This window comes from Gallus gallus, chromosome 5, assembly GCF_016699485.2.
Source record: "Gallus gallus isolate bGalGal1 chromosome 5, bGalGal1.mat.broiler.GRCg7b, whole genome shotgun sequence".
Taxonomy (NCBI): Eukaryota; Metazoa; Chordata; class Aves; order Galliformes; family Phasianidae; genus Gallus; species Gallus gallus.
The window spans coordinates 22,204,674-22,221,429 of record NC_052536.1 but is presented as its reverse complement, the minus strand read 5'-3'; the positions used below and the strand labels follow the sequence as shown (position 1 = coordinate 22,221,429).

At 43.0% G+C, this 16,756-nt stretch overlaps 1 protein-coding gene across 24 annotated transcripts in view; it reads left to right on the top strand.

Moving 5' to 3' along the window:
• Positions 1 to 16,756, top strand: part of FUT8 (fucosyltransferase 8) — a 131,594-nt gene that overhangs the window by 40,964 nt on the left and 73,874 nt on the right. For 14 of the 24 annotated variants that reach the window (NM_001398163.1, NM_001398151.1, NM_001398153.1 and 11 more), the window contains exon 1: positions 7,653 to 7,842. The exons of 8 other annotated variants lie outside the window; for them this stretch is intronic. The gene's annotated coding sequence lies outside the window, so the exon portion shown is untranslated. Of the gene's footprint in view, positions 1 to 7,652; positions 7,843 to 8,114; positions 8,405 to 16,756 lie in introns of those variants that run through there. 2 more of the 24 variants (XM_040700909.2, XM_046941670.1) reach the window with 1 other exon arrangement.

Here is a 16,756-nt window from a genome sequence, read left to right as displayed (position 1 = left end):
GCTCTGAAGTCATCACTTGGATTAATGTAAAAAACTTGTGATGAAAGTTACTTTCAGTCCCTCAAACTGTGCAACATAATATTTTTCCAAACTATAGGGCAGTCTGAATAATTTGGCTTTTCTAATGATAGTGAATCTTATTTTATTTTATTTTATTTTAAGTTAGAAGTAATCGATTATCAAAAGAATTCAGAGAAATTGAAGAAGCAGCCAGTTCTGAAAGTTGGTAGAAGTGTAACAACTCCTCTTGGGTGGAAGCAATTCTTACCATTGCTAGCGAATGTTGTTTGTAGTTCCGTGGTTGCAGTGGGACACGACTGGAGCTTCTACAAGTGGGAGTGCTGCAGGTTATAAATACAGCTTTGAACAGCCTTGACATCTGGCTTAGAGCCACTGCAGATGACAGAGTAGCGCGCTCACAACTGTCCTTCCTTCTCTGCATAGACCTTAGTGTGCTTTGAACCAGCTGGATTTTTTTTCCAGTGATAATGGAATTTATTAACTAAGAGCAAGGTCCTGGATGCATCTGTCGCTGCAGCAAGACCCATTCCCAGAGCTGCAAGTGGATGTTTTGGCTCAGTTACCTGGAATTCTGTTGGTGCTGGGAATGCCCCTTTCCAGCAGGATGTGGGGAGGACAGAGCTGGTGTTGTCCATGACCAGGGCTGCAGCAGAGGAGGCTGGCTGCAGGAGAAGGGCCTCTTCTACTTTCTGCTGCTAGGAGTCAAGGCTGAATTTCTTTACTGGTAGATAATTTATGGTTGTGGGAAGATTGTTTTACTTCAGGAGATAAAAAGTTGTACTTTATACTTGTTTGTTAGCCACGGTCGTTCCTTTGTGCTGATGTTGCTAGAAACCAAACCGAAATCCAGCCGGAGGCCCTGCATATAACTTTAATGTCCAGATAGGATACAGTATCTGGTGCATCTGACACTTGCTGGCAGGGAGATCACTTTCCCTTAATGTACTTGCTAATGGAAGGAAAAACTGGTCATTCGAGTTACACTGTGGGGCATGTGATTTGAGAAAGGGCTGATAAGTTAGCACTACTGATAAATTGATTTGGCTTGCTTTTCTCACCGTTTTCCCCCTTGTGCCAGGCACTGGTGGGTGAAACAACAATGAGCTACCCATGGGAAATTTAGAAACTATTTCAGTTTTAGCCACAGATGTAATAATAAATGCAAAGGCCTTTGTCAAAAGCAAAATAAAATAATCAAGCTTAATGAAAGTTTAATTCAATTAAGAGTGTTTGTCCTGACTGGTTTTGGTTCACAGATGTATTTATGTCCAGAACTCCGCAGAGTTTCACATGAGCTGCTGGGTCAGTCCTTTGGACCGTCTTTCTGTGGCAGGTCTTGCATCAGCTGCTCCTCCTTTGCGAGTGTGTGTATAAACCATTTGCAAAGGCAGTGCTGGGAGGGAGGACAGCTGGAGTCATTATTTGAGTAGGTGATAGCATTTTGCTTGTAAGCCACAGATAAAGTGTTCCACCTTTCTGTTTCAGGTTATAAAATAGATCAGGCTGTTCTGGAGTGTAAGTTTACCTTCACAGGAAATCCATTGTTCGGAAAGAAACTAACGGAGCCACCACACCCCTTTGCACACTGATGGAGCTCTCTGATAACTCCTGGCTCTCCAACAGACACGAATAACAAGAAATTATCTGATGATGCTATTGTTAAAGCTCCAATATTGAAAATCCTATAAGGGATGGTGGATTTGTTTCCACAAACTTACTGATCTTCGTGTGAGCAAGGAAGCAAATTGCCAAGTAGAAATTACAGTGTGCAGTCCAGTGCAGAGCCAAGTCCAGAATAAATTACTGGAAGTTAGCTAGAATAGCAAGCCCAAGGGCCAAGCTCTTCTTAAAGGAAAAGAGCGGCCTTTGGTACTTCGGGGACAAAAATACAGACAGTCCATTTGCTTCCTTATTTCTTGTCGGTCTATACAAAAAGCAAACTACGCAGAAGGAACACTGTTGTATTTGTAACCATTCAAAAATAAATTTCACTTTCCCCTCCCATCTGAGGCAGAAATAGGAGCCAAGTAAAGCTAGGAAATCTTGGTGCCGTGCTGCTGATGAACAGGTATATCTTCAGTTTCTTAGAGGAAAATAGTGACCGGAAGAGAGAGTTAACACAGCTTTAATGTACTTCGCAAATAATGCAGACAGTAGAACTCTTTTGAGTATCGTGCAGTTACATCGTAAAGCTGAACAAGAAATCCTTGAGAATTAGTTTCCTTTGTAGCAGCCAGTATGGTGTTGAGCTTTAGATTTGTGACAGAAACAGAGTTGATAACAAGCAATGTTTTAGTAGTTGCTGAGCAGTACTTGTGCAGCATCAAGGTCTCTGCTTCTCACTCCGGCCTGCCAGCAGAGAGGCTGGGTGAGCAGGCAGCTGGGATGCAGCGGGGAGAGCTGGCCCCAGGGCTAGCCTGTCCCAGGGAGCCTGTGCTCATCAATAAAAACATGGGGGAAAAGTTTGCCAGAGCTGCCATTGCTTGGGGGCTGGTTGGTCATCAATAGATTCATGCTTTGCATCACTTGTTTCTCTTGGTCATGTTTTTCTTTTTTTTTTTTTTTCTTTCTTTTTTCTTTCATATATATATATGTGTGTTCTAATCTTTATCTCAAGCTTGCATTTTCCAGCTTTTGCTCTTCTTATTTTCTTTCCCCATCCCACTGGAGGTCAGTGAGCAAGCAGCTGTGTGGTGCTTCACTGCCTACCAGGGTTATACCACAGTAAGCAATTTGTTTATGTGATTCTTCTGAGTATCATCTAAGTATTTACTGTGAAAAAACTGTTTTTTAGAATGATATACTTCTTGGGCTCCATATACAAGTAGCTTGACAAAATGTGAGTAGATTCTTAGAGGAAAAGCTAAAGTTACATTCTTTTCACTGCAGTAATCCAGAGAGATTTGGAATTCTGACTCTGAAACTTAAGGTAATTTAAAAAAAAAAGGGGGGGTAAAGCTTTGAAAATGCCAGTCCAAATGGTTGATAATTTATGAAACAAATATTTCTGCTACAAGCAACTGACATGGGATCTTAAAGTGGGAAGTGTTGGGCAGTCTTCAAGTGGCAGAGTGCACGCTGCTGGTGCAGCAGTGTGCAGGTTGTGTAGCTGAGCTTTTATCCTTAAGCAGCTCTTAGTGTGCATAATTTTGGATGACCCAAAACACTTCAGAATAGTTTGTAGTTTAATTGCTCGTTTGTGGTGACAAGTGACAGTGTTCACATGGCTGTATTGTTTGTGGCTCAATATTGTGAGCTGACCTTCGCTGTTCTACTGTGACACAGACTGCTGCTGTGCTGGTGAATCTGTCCAGCAGTATTTTCCACATAACCACGGGCACCTCTCATCTTCACTGAGCATCTGCAACGTGATTTTGTGACTACGCGACCTGCCCAGCTCATTTTAATAGTGTTTGTACTTCACTCCTTCTGACCTTTAAGTGCTACTTGCTGTAAAACCAGCGAGTAGTCAGAAAAAAAGTTGTACACCATGTCAAAACTTGTTGGAATTCAAGGTGAAGCATTGCAAGTGTCAAGATAGAACAAGTTTACACTGATTTATATAAACACTTTATGTAAATGCTTTGAATACAGACAAACATTCCTTGTGCAATATTTGTTATGGTTTCACCTGCTTTAAGCTGGAAACTGAAAGTGTTTTTCTAAATGGGACAGAAAAATGTCTTGGGCTGGCCTAGAGCTCCAAGTGCTTCCTTAAGTTATGCTGAAGTACTCACAGCTTGCAACAGCAGTGCTTTTCAGTAATTAAAAAACAACATTTTTTTTTCCCCACGGAGCAGGAACTGTTATCTCATACTGCATTTACAGAGAGTGGCTGTACCTGATGGCATTGCCTGGAAAATAAAGTACACTGATTTGGTGGTATTCTTTCATTGACGTGTATGTAAGTTTTAGTTAAGATGTTTTAGAAGTCTTCTTATAACATTACACAGTTCGCACAAGTAGAAAGTCTGTATCCTCTGAGCACTGAATATGGACTTTGGATGTTCTGTTGTGTGTGTGTGTTTGGGGCGGACAAAGTTAAGATGTCTTTACATTTCATGTTAAGGTGCTACTCGGAGTAACTTCTGAGAAAGGTGGCAGGACGTCTCACCAGACTGAGACTAGATTCACTGTGCTGAGCTTCCACCTGCTGAGTAGAAGTGCCCCCACCCTCTTACTGCCTTGACGCCAACAGATTTTGAGTTTGTATCGGTTACAGGCAATGTATTAAGGCCGTGAGGTGAAGCACTACGAAATATACATGGGGCAACAAAACCTAGAAGCCTTTATCTTAAAAGTGCAGAATTGTTTAACGTAATTGTTTCCTAATCATAAGCATGAGAAAAGCAGGTTGTAGTGTGAATTTCCCTTCACAGCTACTTAAGCTTTTCCTGAACTAGTAATTTAATTCTTAATTACAATTTTCTCTGTTTAGTTTCCCCATTGGGCTTTTTTAGGGGGTGAGGGAATGTGTTGGCACTAGGAAAATGGAGGAATATTAAAGCAGTCATTGCCTGTTAGACAGAGATCAGGGACTTTTGAGATGCTGACAGAGGTGGTTACACAGAGGGGGTTGGATGCTGCATCAGCTTGTGGTTTATATACTATATACGGCAGAATAGTTAGCTGGAGACGGGTCTCCTACATCCCTTGGATGGCACATAGCTTCCCAGGTGCTGCAGTGAAAATAGCCACAATCTTGATGTTAGTTGAAAAATCTGCATGTGTGTGTGCTGCAGTGTCCTTTATCTTTGCAATTCAGTGTGATTTAGGCATGAGTTAAAAAGACTGAAACATTTCTGGGAATGTGCATAAGTGATGGAAACTTAAGTGCTTTTAAATTTCAGAAATATATGCTGTCAATTACTCTTGATTTCCCTTTGTCCTGAATTTCACTTCAGTCATTATTTGATCTCAAATTCATATCCTTGGCTTAAGCTTGTGCAGTCAGGACTAAAGCACCTGATTCTTTTATTTTTATTTTTTTTTTCATTACAAAGACAGCCTTATCAGAAACATCTCTCTAGATTTGAATAGGCTCTATGGTGTATAGAAATCCTTACCTGCACACGCACAGCAGATTTTATTAGAGACTTGTTGAGTTTGGCAACAGATTAAATTTGCATTGTTGATGTCCCTTGCCTAGCTCCTTGCAATGGCACAGCCAGTGCTTACTGACTTTTATGTACTGACACTTTCATTAACCATAGGAATGATATCTTTGAATAGATAAAGGCACCGTACTCCTTGTGTATGGTTATTGTACCTATACAACCATGGCCCAAGTCACCAGATTTGCCCAGGCCATGAATATAATTAGGAATTCTCAACTCTAAAAAACATTCTGGTGCTATTTGGTGAATTGGACAATGGCCACGTGGCTCCATCAGGTCTGTGCAGAAGTAAAATCCTTTCAGTCTTGTTAGCTGAAGTGCTTGAAGCTTTTGCTGTAGGTTTAAAAATCACAGATCCAGCCATTACTGACATTCGCTTAAGGAAAGATTGTCATTCAATTCTCATTAAAATTTCACATTAAAAAATTATGGTCGGTGCAAAGGGTAGATATGAATAAGGACAGATTGTGTAGTAAAAGGAGCTCTGACAACTTTTTGTCTTTATGACACTGATTGACATCAGTCAAGGCACTTAAAAGAGCCTTCAGGAATGGGTATTCATTGTCCCTGGGGGTACGCAGTACTCAGAGAATCTGAAAAAATACAGTTGAATTTTTTTAAAATATGCCCATCACCAGCACTTTCCATTAACTTAATAAAGAGGGGGACTTTACGTGTGGAATTAGAAGACAATCAAGGTTAACAGAGCATCCATAAACTAAGGCTCTGACCCTGTGTCACCTGGAGACGGATTTGTTGGACTCACAGATGAGATTCTACACGTAAAAATGACTTGTATTTTGTGGCTAAAAGAATTCAACTACTGACTTTTTAGTCTGGCTTGGGAAACATACTTCTAAATGCATGTACTTGCTGCACTGAGCGTATATAAGATGTTAGCACTCTGTAAGACTCCCTACTAATTTTGTTTCTTCCATTACACCATGGCGTAGCACCGCTCAGGTCCCCAATTCCACCACCTCAAAGTGAGGCTGTAGGTGCTGCAGCATGCTTAGAACTAGAATACAAATAAAAATAACTGCTTAAGATAATATGCCTATAGCATGGGATACTGTGGAACTGGAAGCTGATAAACCAGCAGTAGTATCATTATTACATGAAGAAATGATCTGAAATGCATTGAATTTCACACCATAGTAAGTACAGATGAAACCACCGCAAGCATAGTAATGAAAGAGCCCATTTATTTTAGCCTGATTTTCTGCCAGTCTGTGGACATTCTGTCTGAGAAGTGTTTGTGGCGAATGTACCCATGTCATCTGTGAGTTACTGGCCACTTATGTCTGTCTATACGTCTCTATTTTCTCAGCTGACAGGGAAGACCCGTCAGAGGGAACCTCAGTTTTCAGATGTCTTCCTGAGCAGTTTCCTTTCAGAGCCCTGCTGAGGGTGAGATCCTCCAAGCAAAGGCAATCTGCAGTTGAGTGCGTCCTTTGGAAAGCTGCGTGTTACTTTCTGGATCGTCCCAAGGCAGCTTCCTTCCCTTGCCTGCGCTGCATGCGCTTTTGGCCTTGCTCTGCGTGTTTAGATTCGCGATATGTTTGTGATTTGTTGCACTTCTTTTCCCCACTTAGAAAGGGCTGCTAGGATGGCAACTTTAACGTTGTTAATGACGGTCCATTTTTACTTAGTTTTTCCTTATCCACCGTAGCGCACGGTCACTGACGGGTCTGCATCACAAACGGGAAACCTCTCTAACAACTCCCATTCCTCTACCAGTGTAAGCCAATCCCTTATCCCCGTGAGTTTTGGAATCCAAGTCGTTGGCTGAGCCTGCAGGCAATATAATTGATAGTAATTATATCCATCCATTAATAGTGGCTAGCAGCAGCAGCTCAATACTTGAGAGCCATTGGCAGCCCGCTTACTGTTTCAATTTCTAAATTGATCTCCGGAGCTGGCAGGAATTAGAACCCAAAGGAAAACGTATTTTGGTTATCTCTGCCTTTCCAGATCTCTCCAGAAGGTTGCCGGGGCACAGAATTCCCTAACTCTTCTTTTTGTCCCCCGGACACCGCTGTCGTTGCCCTTCCTTGTGCAAGATGGAGTATCCCCGCGGGCTGGGATCCGCCTGTTGCGGGCGCGGGGCCGCCGGCCTCGGCGGGCTACCCCACGGGAGCGGAGCGGGCCGCGGCTCCACCCGGCGGCGCGAGGATGCGGCGGGGCGGGAGCGGAGCCGGCCGCTGGCTCGCGCCTGGCCTTTGAGGTGGGGGCACGCGGAGCGGGCGGCTCGGGGAGGGATGCCCCCGAGAGGCGCATGCGCCCCGCGCGCTCGGCGCTGCGTGACGAGAGCGCTCGAGCAGCATCGGGAGGCCGCCTCGCGCTCTCATAGGTTGCCTCCCGCCGGCAGGCGCGCTCCTGCGACGGAGCTCTTCCGAGTAGGGCGCGCGGGGGCGTGCGCGCGCGAGCGCCGTTGGTTGCTCTCGCCGCGCGCGCTGCCCGGCGCACGCCCCGCGCGCTCCTTGTTGTCAGCTGCTCGCGCGAGCGCTCCCCGCCCTCGGCGCGCGCGCCCTGTCAGCGTCTCGCGCGCCGTCTCTCAGTCCGCCGGCGGCTCCGCTACGCGACGGCGGGTTCCCGCTTCCGTCCCCGCTCCCGAGCGTCCGTTCCCCTCGCCTCGGCGTCTCCCCGCGCCCCGCAGCCTCGGCCGCGGCAGCGCGGGCCCCGCCGGCGGTGCCGCACTCGGGTAAGGGGATGCGGGGGGCTGCGCGCGAACCGCGGCGGCGGGGAAGCGGATGCCGAGCCCGGAGCGGGCTGCTCCAGCCCGCGCTCCCCATCCCTTCCCCCGGGCCTGGCGCCGCCGCCGCGACTCCGGCGCTGCTCGGCAACCGCCGCCGCCGCCGAGGAGGGGGGAGGGGGCCGTCCCCCGCCGCGCGCCGCTCCCCGCCCGCTCCTCACCTGGGGGGCGACGCCGGGGCCTGAGCCGCCTCCTCTCGGCGGGGAGCGGGGCGGGGAGGCTGGGGCGGCGAGCGGCGGCCGCGGCACCACCGGAGGTTGCGGGGCCGGGCCGGGCCCGGGGGGCGGCGGGGTGCCCGTGGGCGCCGGGCTGTTTCGCCGTCCCGGGAGCTGCGGCCGCCCGAGGGGACGCGCTGTCCTGGACTGGGAGATGGAGGCGGAACTCGGGGCCGGCGGGCAGCTGGAGGAAACGCTCGCTCTCACGGGGTGTGGAGCCATACCGGCTGCTGCCTCGGGCGACCTTTACTGCGTTTCAGTACATGTACTTGCTTTGGTCTTGGGCTATGCTGGTGGTAAGGCCTTTTTTTCCTCTCAAGTTTGTGCTTAATGTCTGCTCGGATCTGTCGCACGTGTGTGTGCTCGGTGTCCCCGGTGTTCTCCGGAGGCCGGGCTTGTGAGCCTCTGCTTTCGGCAGCTCCAGACTTGAGGGGACAGAATAGGTGTGGAGAGGGCAGAGCGGTGAGCAATTCCAGAGCTGCTGGCTGGGCTGAGCATCTCGTCACTCGCACTGTTACTCAGTGCTGTTTGCTGCTGTTACTCGGTGCGATTTGCTGCATCGTGCTGTGCTCCAGGTTGTACCAAAGAGCCCCAAGGCATAGCCATCAGCTGACGCATTCCTTGGTGAGAGATCCTAAGTTGCTTGGGGCAGTGCTAGCTTTTGTGCGCACGGTGTGCGCATAGTGTAACGTTCAGTAATATGATGTCAGGTGCTGTGGTCCACGCGCTGTGTGGGTGTGGGAGGGGGAAGCGGCCAGGTGTTCAGAATGCTGATGACTTTGTCTGTGATATATATAGTGTTTATGTGTATACATCATTAAATAAACACACGCGAACACCTCACGCCAAAATGCAGTGTTTTGATGTCTTGGTTTCTAGGCGTTAACTGAAAGCTGATGGAGTAAATGCTTCAGAACGAGTGCTTACGCATGAAGCATTTTTGGGTATGATAGCATTAGTCAAATTTTGTTCCAAGTTATTCTCCAGCATACGTTATCAAAAACTTTAGAAGAGTCTGAGATCCAGAAACAAATGAATGGTCAACATTGGCTATGCTTCTGCCTGGGGCTGTTTTACCGGTGCCTCTGTTAGAATTCCAGTATTAAAGAAGCCTGATTATTAGGACTTATCAACTGGTGACTATGCTTTGAAGTATTTCCAGTAATATCCATTTCTCTGGTTACTACAGGTATGCTTAGTCTCATGTTTTTATGATGCTCCTTAGTGTTTCGTGTGTTTGTGCGTACCTAAAGCTGGCAAACCATCATATTGCAAAGTTTGCATATTTTTCCCAACAAAATATAACGAGACAACCATTTTTCAATGTTGGAAGTTTAATCAATTATTCATATTTTCCGAGGAAGCAGCTCAGTAATGAGGGGAATGTAGGAATGATCTAGGAATACCAAATCATGCAGATTGACCGATTGAGTGATGCTGCTGCCAGGACACTTGGTAGCGCAGAAATGCAGCAGTTCTGGCTGCAAGTTGGAACTTTCTTTTTCCTTCTATAATTGACAAAATTATAAACAAACCAAGACATGTTAGCCGAGCAAGTTAAAAGATGTTATGTCTAGCTAATATTAGAACAAGAAAAAACATCAGTTATTCTTGCTGGAATACAAATGTATATTTTAAGTGAATTAGCGAAGGTAGTACGAAACCACGTAGTGACTTCTTTTTGTTTTGACATCTGTGGTTTATGGTCGGTCTGCAAACAGTGGCTCGTGTAACAAAGTTACCATATTACCCATTCATAGGATTGGTGTGGAAAATTGCATTTCCAGTCCGCTCCTGTCTCTTTGTAGCTGTACAGCTTTGCCACTTTATCTGTCACATCTGTTTTGATGCGAATGATTTTTTTCAGCCTTGGAATTTATGTACAGTAAGAAATAATAGAAGATATTTTTGCGCTTATGTTCTTTGATCAGTCTGTTCATTGAGATTTAAAGGGATAAAGAAAACTGGGACTCGAGCATTTGAATTTCATTGCAGAGTCAGAATTAAAAAAATAAAAAGTAATTACTCTGACACTAGGCCGGTCTGGAGGGGGAGCTAGTGTCAAAGTAAAATGGGACCTTCTGTTCTTCTAGACTTATGTAAAGCTTTCCTTTTGGTCACAGAGTATGCTTCCAGTACAGTAAGGAAAACAAATGTAGATGGTGCGTGCTATGTATGATTGCGGTAATATGCATCTCTTTTATGGGACAAATGTAATATGCAGATGAAGTGGTGCGTATGCTTTATAAGGAAAATCATACGTACCTTTTTCTATTGTGCAACAACAGACATCTTGAAAGAACTTTGGAGTTACAAGATCAAGCTTTCATAAATGCCAGAGATTCTTGTCAATCTGTAATTTGGCCTGTAAATATATGGTTAATTGTTGCATTTTTTTCCCTACAATGTGTCTTTTACTATTTGGAATAGAATGGCAGCGGTTGTGTTCAGCGAGCAATGTGGAGGTTTTTTTTTTCTTGGTACCAAACAATGTATGGCCTCACTCTTTGTTACGTGCTGTTCTTACTGCTCCTCATTACCTTCCTCTTTTCCTGTTTCATTACCACCAGTCTCTACTGCTTGCACGTTTCTCTAGAAGTACTGTCACAGAATTCTCTGGAGATGCGTTGTGTCCCTTCATGTTGAGTATCCAATTTGGGGCTCTTAGGACAGTTCTCAAAATTAACAGTGCTGTAATGATCTGCACACACTGAAGTGCGTTCTAAAGAAGGTCTTTCTCCCTGTGTAATTTACTAACCACAACCTGCGTTTTCCTTGTGACTTTTTTTCATAAGTTACTTAGCAGGGATCTGTGAATGGCCTTGCTACAGAAGTTCTCACTGCTTGATTTGTTGTTTGGTGTCCGTTGATTTAGACTGCACATTTAAATGTTTAGATTTACTGTGAAGTTAGCACTGAGGTACTAAGTCAAAAATTTTGATTATCTAATGAAATACATTTTCTTCTTTCCTAAATAAGGAAGACTTGCCTACAAGGCACAGTATCCATAGGATATCACTGAGAAATAGTTTAGATGTCAGTGGCCCATCCTGATACTCAGGAAAACAAGCAGACATATCAGGAGATGATCTTGGTGTCTGATCTCCTGTGCAAAAAAGGAGTATTCAAGCAGTGGAAGCCAGGACAGAGTACAAAGGAGCAATACTTCAGTGATTGGACTCGGAGTAGTGGTTAATGGGTCATAACTGGATGTCAATAACAAATGGGATGCTTCGGGGGTTGATTCTGAGACCTTGAGAAGGTGATGGAATATTCTCTTACATTTGTGGAAGGCACCCGATTGAGGAGAATAGTCTGTGAGCATGAGGGCAGGGCTGCCATTCAGGGGATCTTTGGCACCATGGAGAAAAGGCCCAGCCAAAACTTTATGAAATTCAACAAGGCCAATTGCAAAGCACTGTGACTGGGAAGGAAGGGCTCTTTGCAGTGATACGGGCTGTGGAGTAGCTCCTCTGAGAAGCTGTGGCAGCAAACATCATGGGCTGGCAGTGGTGTGCTGATCCACCAGGAGCACAGCCGGTGGGCAGAGGGTGGGGGTTAATCCTCTCTCCTTGAAACTCATCAGACCACATCTACAGTGCTGTATCCAGTTTTGAGATCCTCAATACAGCAAAGATGCTGATAAACTAAACTGAGTTCAGGAGAGGGCTGTCAGGATGGTTAGGGGCTGAAGCACTCGCACTGTGAGGAGAGGCTGAAACGCCTGGGCTTGTTCTGCTGGAGAAGAGGCAGCTTCGGGGGGATACAACAGCAATGTGCTGGTACCTTTGAGGAGATCAGTGAGAAAATGGAGCAGTGCTCTTTACTGAGGTATATGGTGGGAGTGAAAGGGGTAGTGGTCATAAGTTGAAACAAGATTCGGACTGGATATAAGGAAAAACTTTCTTCACATGAGCGTAGTCATACTGTGAAAGTGATTGCTCACAGATTGCTCTCTGTCTAAAAAGCTTTTGGTACTCAGCTGGACAAAGCTGAGCAACTTGGTCTGATCTCATAGTTGATATGAGTTTGAGAAGGAGGTTAGAGTAGGGACATCTGGAGGTCCCTTCCAACATTTATTGTCCTATGCATCTTGTGCTGCAGATGCTTAGCTCCCAGAAGCCTTCTGTTGGAATGCAGTCAATACAGGCAGAATGTTTAGGTGACTCAGCTGTAACGTACCAAAACAAAATAACAACGTTGCAGTCAGCTTGACAAAAGCATCATTTGTATGTCAGGATATACCTTTTGCTGTCTCTTAGGAAGATGCATGTGAATCTTAAGCATGCAAGTGATTAAACTTTCTAAAGAAAAGATAGCCTTTTGTAATGTCAAAGTGTGTTTTTCCTGCACCTGTCTTTGGAAAGATGAAAAATGTATGCTTTGCGTAAGATGAAAATATCGAAGGAGCTGAGCTTTAAGATGGATACACCCACAGAAAGGGTCATCTTGGAAAAAAGAAAATGAAAAATGAATCTTCTATAAGGAAATACCTGGTAGCCTTAAACATGAGTGATCTTTCTGGGTCATTTGTCATGATAGGTATGTTAATTCATATTATGCTGCTCATAATGCATCGTTTCAAGGTGGTGATTTTCTGACTATCTGCTAAATTGGTTGCAATCAATTTTTGTTCCTCTCCCCCCATCGCCCTCCCTTCCATAACCCCCCCCCCCCCCCCCCCCCAATACATAATTATTACTTTATGGTAGCAATATTAATTCTGAATGTAAATGCGTTTTAAGAGTCTGCTTTCGTTATGCTTGCTTCAGAACCTTATAGTACTAAGGTGAATGGTTTTCTGTAATGTTAGAGAGTTGCTTTTGCAGGACAGCAATAGCAATAAATGTAACCATAATACAATTAATTCTGCAAGGAAAAGACTTGAGAATGTTGCTGCAAATATCCTATGGAATCTATTTCTGGCTTGCTATGTCTTAGCATCACTCTTCCAAAAGGTTTTATAAACTAATTGTAAGACTTCTATTCCAACAATTTTCCTTATGTTCATCTTTTTTTATTAGATTTCTTATGTTGATCTTCACCATAATTTGGCTAGAACTAGCAGTCTCATAAGAAACTTTTTTTTAGTGATAAATGTGGTTTGAGTACAATTACTGAAGATTTTTTTTTTTAGGTAGTCTTTGTGAGCACGTATATAATAAAGTAAACATATCTGATGTACTGTTTATTGTTTGGCTCATAGAACTTAGTGGATTTTATTAAATGAAATTATTATGGTATCAGAACATTCAATTACATGAATTACTTCTATGTCCATGTAGAGGTCTCTGTTGACCAAGAAGCAACACAACCTCGTCCAAAAATATGAACTTTCACTACAATTGCCTGGAGCCTTTGTCTTTAGTTTCTTGCCTTTATTTATGATGATAAAACATGGAGTATACTTGAAAAATCTGTATGTGTTTCTGTTATGCCGTGCTAAGCTGACATTTTAGTCTTTCTTGGATATTTGCTATGCAGCTTCCTCTGACGATCATTATGGATATTCTCACAGTAGATGGTCGTGTACTTGAGAATGAACGTTTTTTGCTGTTGCACTGTATGTAGTGTGGAGATGGTCTCCTCTGAGATGGTCGTTTGAATGTGTTATGAAATTATGGTTGTTGGTAAATATATATATTTGCATTTATGATTCTCTTGTTAAAATAATGTTTGATAAATATAGTATTGTGTAATATGGGTTGATTTTTTTTTTTTCTATGCTTCTGTTATCTACTAGAATTACTGTAAGGGGATTTTTATGCTATGTTAGACCTCTAGCCTGTAGTCAAGCGAGTTGTCCAAGAGCTTGTGACAGCTATTACAAAAGTGGGGAACTGGTAGAAGCGGTACAGCATTTCTGCAGGGCTGCTGTCACCTTGCTCAGGGGAGTAGAATAAGGGAACTTGATATTTGAAATGGAGGTGTCTCATTTGTTTATCTGAAAACATGATTGCAGTGTTCTCTGTATTATTATTATTATTATTATTTACTTGAGAAAATTGTTTATATTTTCAAGGAGTTTTAAGTGAATGCTCAGGTTAAGTGCCCGTGGGTTTATACTGGATGATTAAAATTAACTTACACACAGTGGTTAAGTTTACTGTTTCTTCTGGATAGCAGGCAACCCAACCCTTTGATTTTTTTTTTTACCTGTCATCAACATACCCTTTTAACTCTTTTTTGGTGACAGGTCAGCTCAGTGTTTGGAAAAGTTTAAATACATGTCCTTTTTTGTTTGCAATTGTTGTTAATGTGATATGTGTGTTTTCTTTTTTTCCAGACTGATCTTTCATCAGTCCTTTCATACACCACAGACCCTACTATTCTGTTAGTTTTGTGCATCTCTGCTGTAGTACTTTGACCTGGCAGGCTTGGTTAAATAATATCCTGCGCTCTCAGGCAGAGTCCCTTCTGGGAGAAAGTTTGTGAAAGAGTCAGGTGTGTTGGAAGATGAGATGAGCCGCGATACAATGTAGTAGAGGTTTACAGCTCATGCTGTATGCCAAGTCGTACTGTGTTGGTGAAAACATCCACGTAAAACTTCGAATTTGTTTTTTCTACAAATTATTTAGGAAAAGAAATGATTTCTCTTGAAGAATTATAATTTTTATATATTTCTGTGCCTAATTTGTTGTTTCTAAAAAAGCTCAGCTAGTGTTTGGATATGCCATTTGGTGTCCCATCAGAAGCGTCAACCAAGCCATCAGCTGCCTTGTTATTTCTGAAAATAAATGTGAAAAAGAAGAAGCAGAATTGTATCCCCCTATTTTCAGAGAGCTGTTTCGAGAGCGCATACAGATTTTTTGAAGCATTTCTGTCTTCCTTAATGTTTGTAGAGTCAACGTAAATATGGAAACGCTTCTTCACGGTTTAAATATATTTTCTCATGACACTGATGTGAAATGTTACAATATGTTCACACTGTTTTAGATAGCAAGAGTGTATCCTGTGAGTTCATGAAGGTTATTGTTTCCTGCTGAGAAGTTTGAGAAGGGGCTGTAATTCAGGGATACCTGTAAGTCAAATGCAGCCAGTGTAGCTTTTGGCATATAAGGGGTACTTCATTGATCCGACTCCTAAGGCAGTGAGTAACTGCTTGCTTGCATTAATGTTACTATGTGGCAATTCCCTCATTCAAGTAGATCTCAAAGTTGTAAACAGAATATCATTAGATTGATAACCTCTGTTAGTAGCTTTTCTCCTGAAGTCTCTTACAACTGTGTAATATTGTTTAAACGTTTTAACTTCCTGACAGAAGGAACCGTAAGTAGATTGATTATTTCTTTATCTGACTAAGATATTTCTTATCAAAAAAGATGATAGCTTTAACTGCTTTTCAAGATAGTAAGTGCTTTAAAATGAAAGTGTGTGGAATAGACTTTTGAACATCTCTTTTCTTGGATGTTGCTCAAGAATACTGTACCAAATTTACCAACTTGGTGTTTATTAGCTGCCATCATTTGGTGTTGAAGTGTATCTAGAGCTCAGTGGTCCCCTTAGAATATGACTTTTTTTTTCCTTAACTTATATACTGGATTGAATGTAATTCCAGAGAAAAATGTGTTGTGAGCTGTGACTTCTCATCTGAGAATTCTTCAGCTGCGTTTAGATGTGCTTGCATGAAGACTTTACTGTATTATGAAGGTGATCAGTCCCAGATGTGCACAGTTAGTATGAGTAAACCTAAGAAAACAAAACCAATAGAAGAAAACACAAACATTAGTGTGACAGTAAATAAGGAAAAGCAGTGTTTAAAAAAAAAAAATCACTTTTTGTGATGTATGAAGTACCACATATCTTCACTAAGCTACACTTACTGCATGTGTCACTGCCGACAGTTCCTTGGTTAGCATGTCTTGTGTGGAGAAGAGATGTTTAGAAGGAGGAGTCATCAGTTCTTGAAGATGCAATCTGAGACTCAACAAGACATTTTCTCTACAATTTTTTTTTGCCTAGCCCTTTTTTAGCTTAACTCTCTGTGCCCTGATGGAGGCTTTTGAAGCTTAGTGACAGGTTTGTCCTTTACTCTGTTTTACTGAGTTCAGTGATGGGCAGCACTGTTGTCAGCTTGTATCTCTGTAAAACTGCGTATAGTGAAACCTACCACAAAATGTGCTTTTACATCAGACTTATGTTTGCATCTCAATGTTTATTTTTTCAATCACGTCTCAATGTTTTTGTTTATTTATTTGTTTTTCCCTTCCTCTTTGTTTTCTTTGTGTATACTGTCTTATCCTTTCTGTTATACTGGGGCCAAGATTTAGTGGAAAGTCCAATTTCATAATTCCAAGCTTTTGGCTTCTTTTTATGTTTGTCTGCACCTCCTCACTGCTGTGGAAAAGGATGACCTATGTCATGTTGTTATGAAAGAAAACCCAGGTAACTGATGTAACTTAGGAAATTGTTTTCTGTATGGAAAATAGGGTTATCCTTTAGTGTTATACTGGTCACTCAGGGTAGCTGGTACCCCAGTCATTGGATAGTATAGATGAACTTGAATTACTACATACATATACTTGCTTTGGAAATAAATGAAGGAGTCAGTTGTTCAGCCTTTAACCCACAGTAAATGCATTGCAGGGAGTCTGTTTTCTTTCATATATTGCATATTGAAAGAGAGAAAAAGATGAAATTGAACTGGG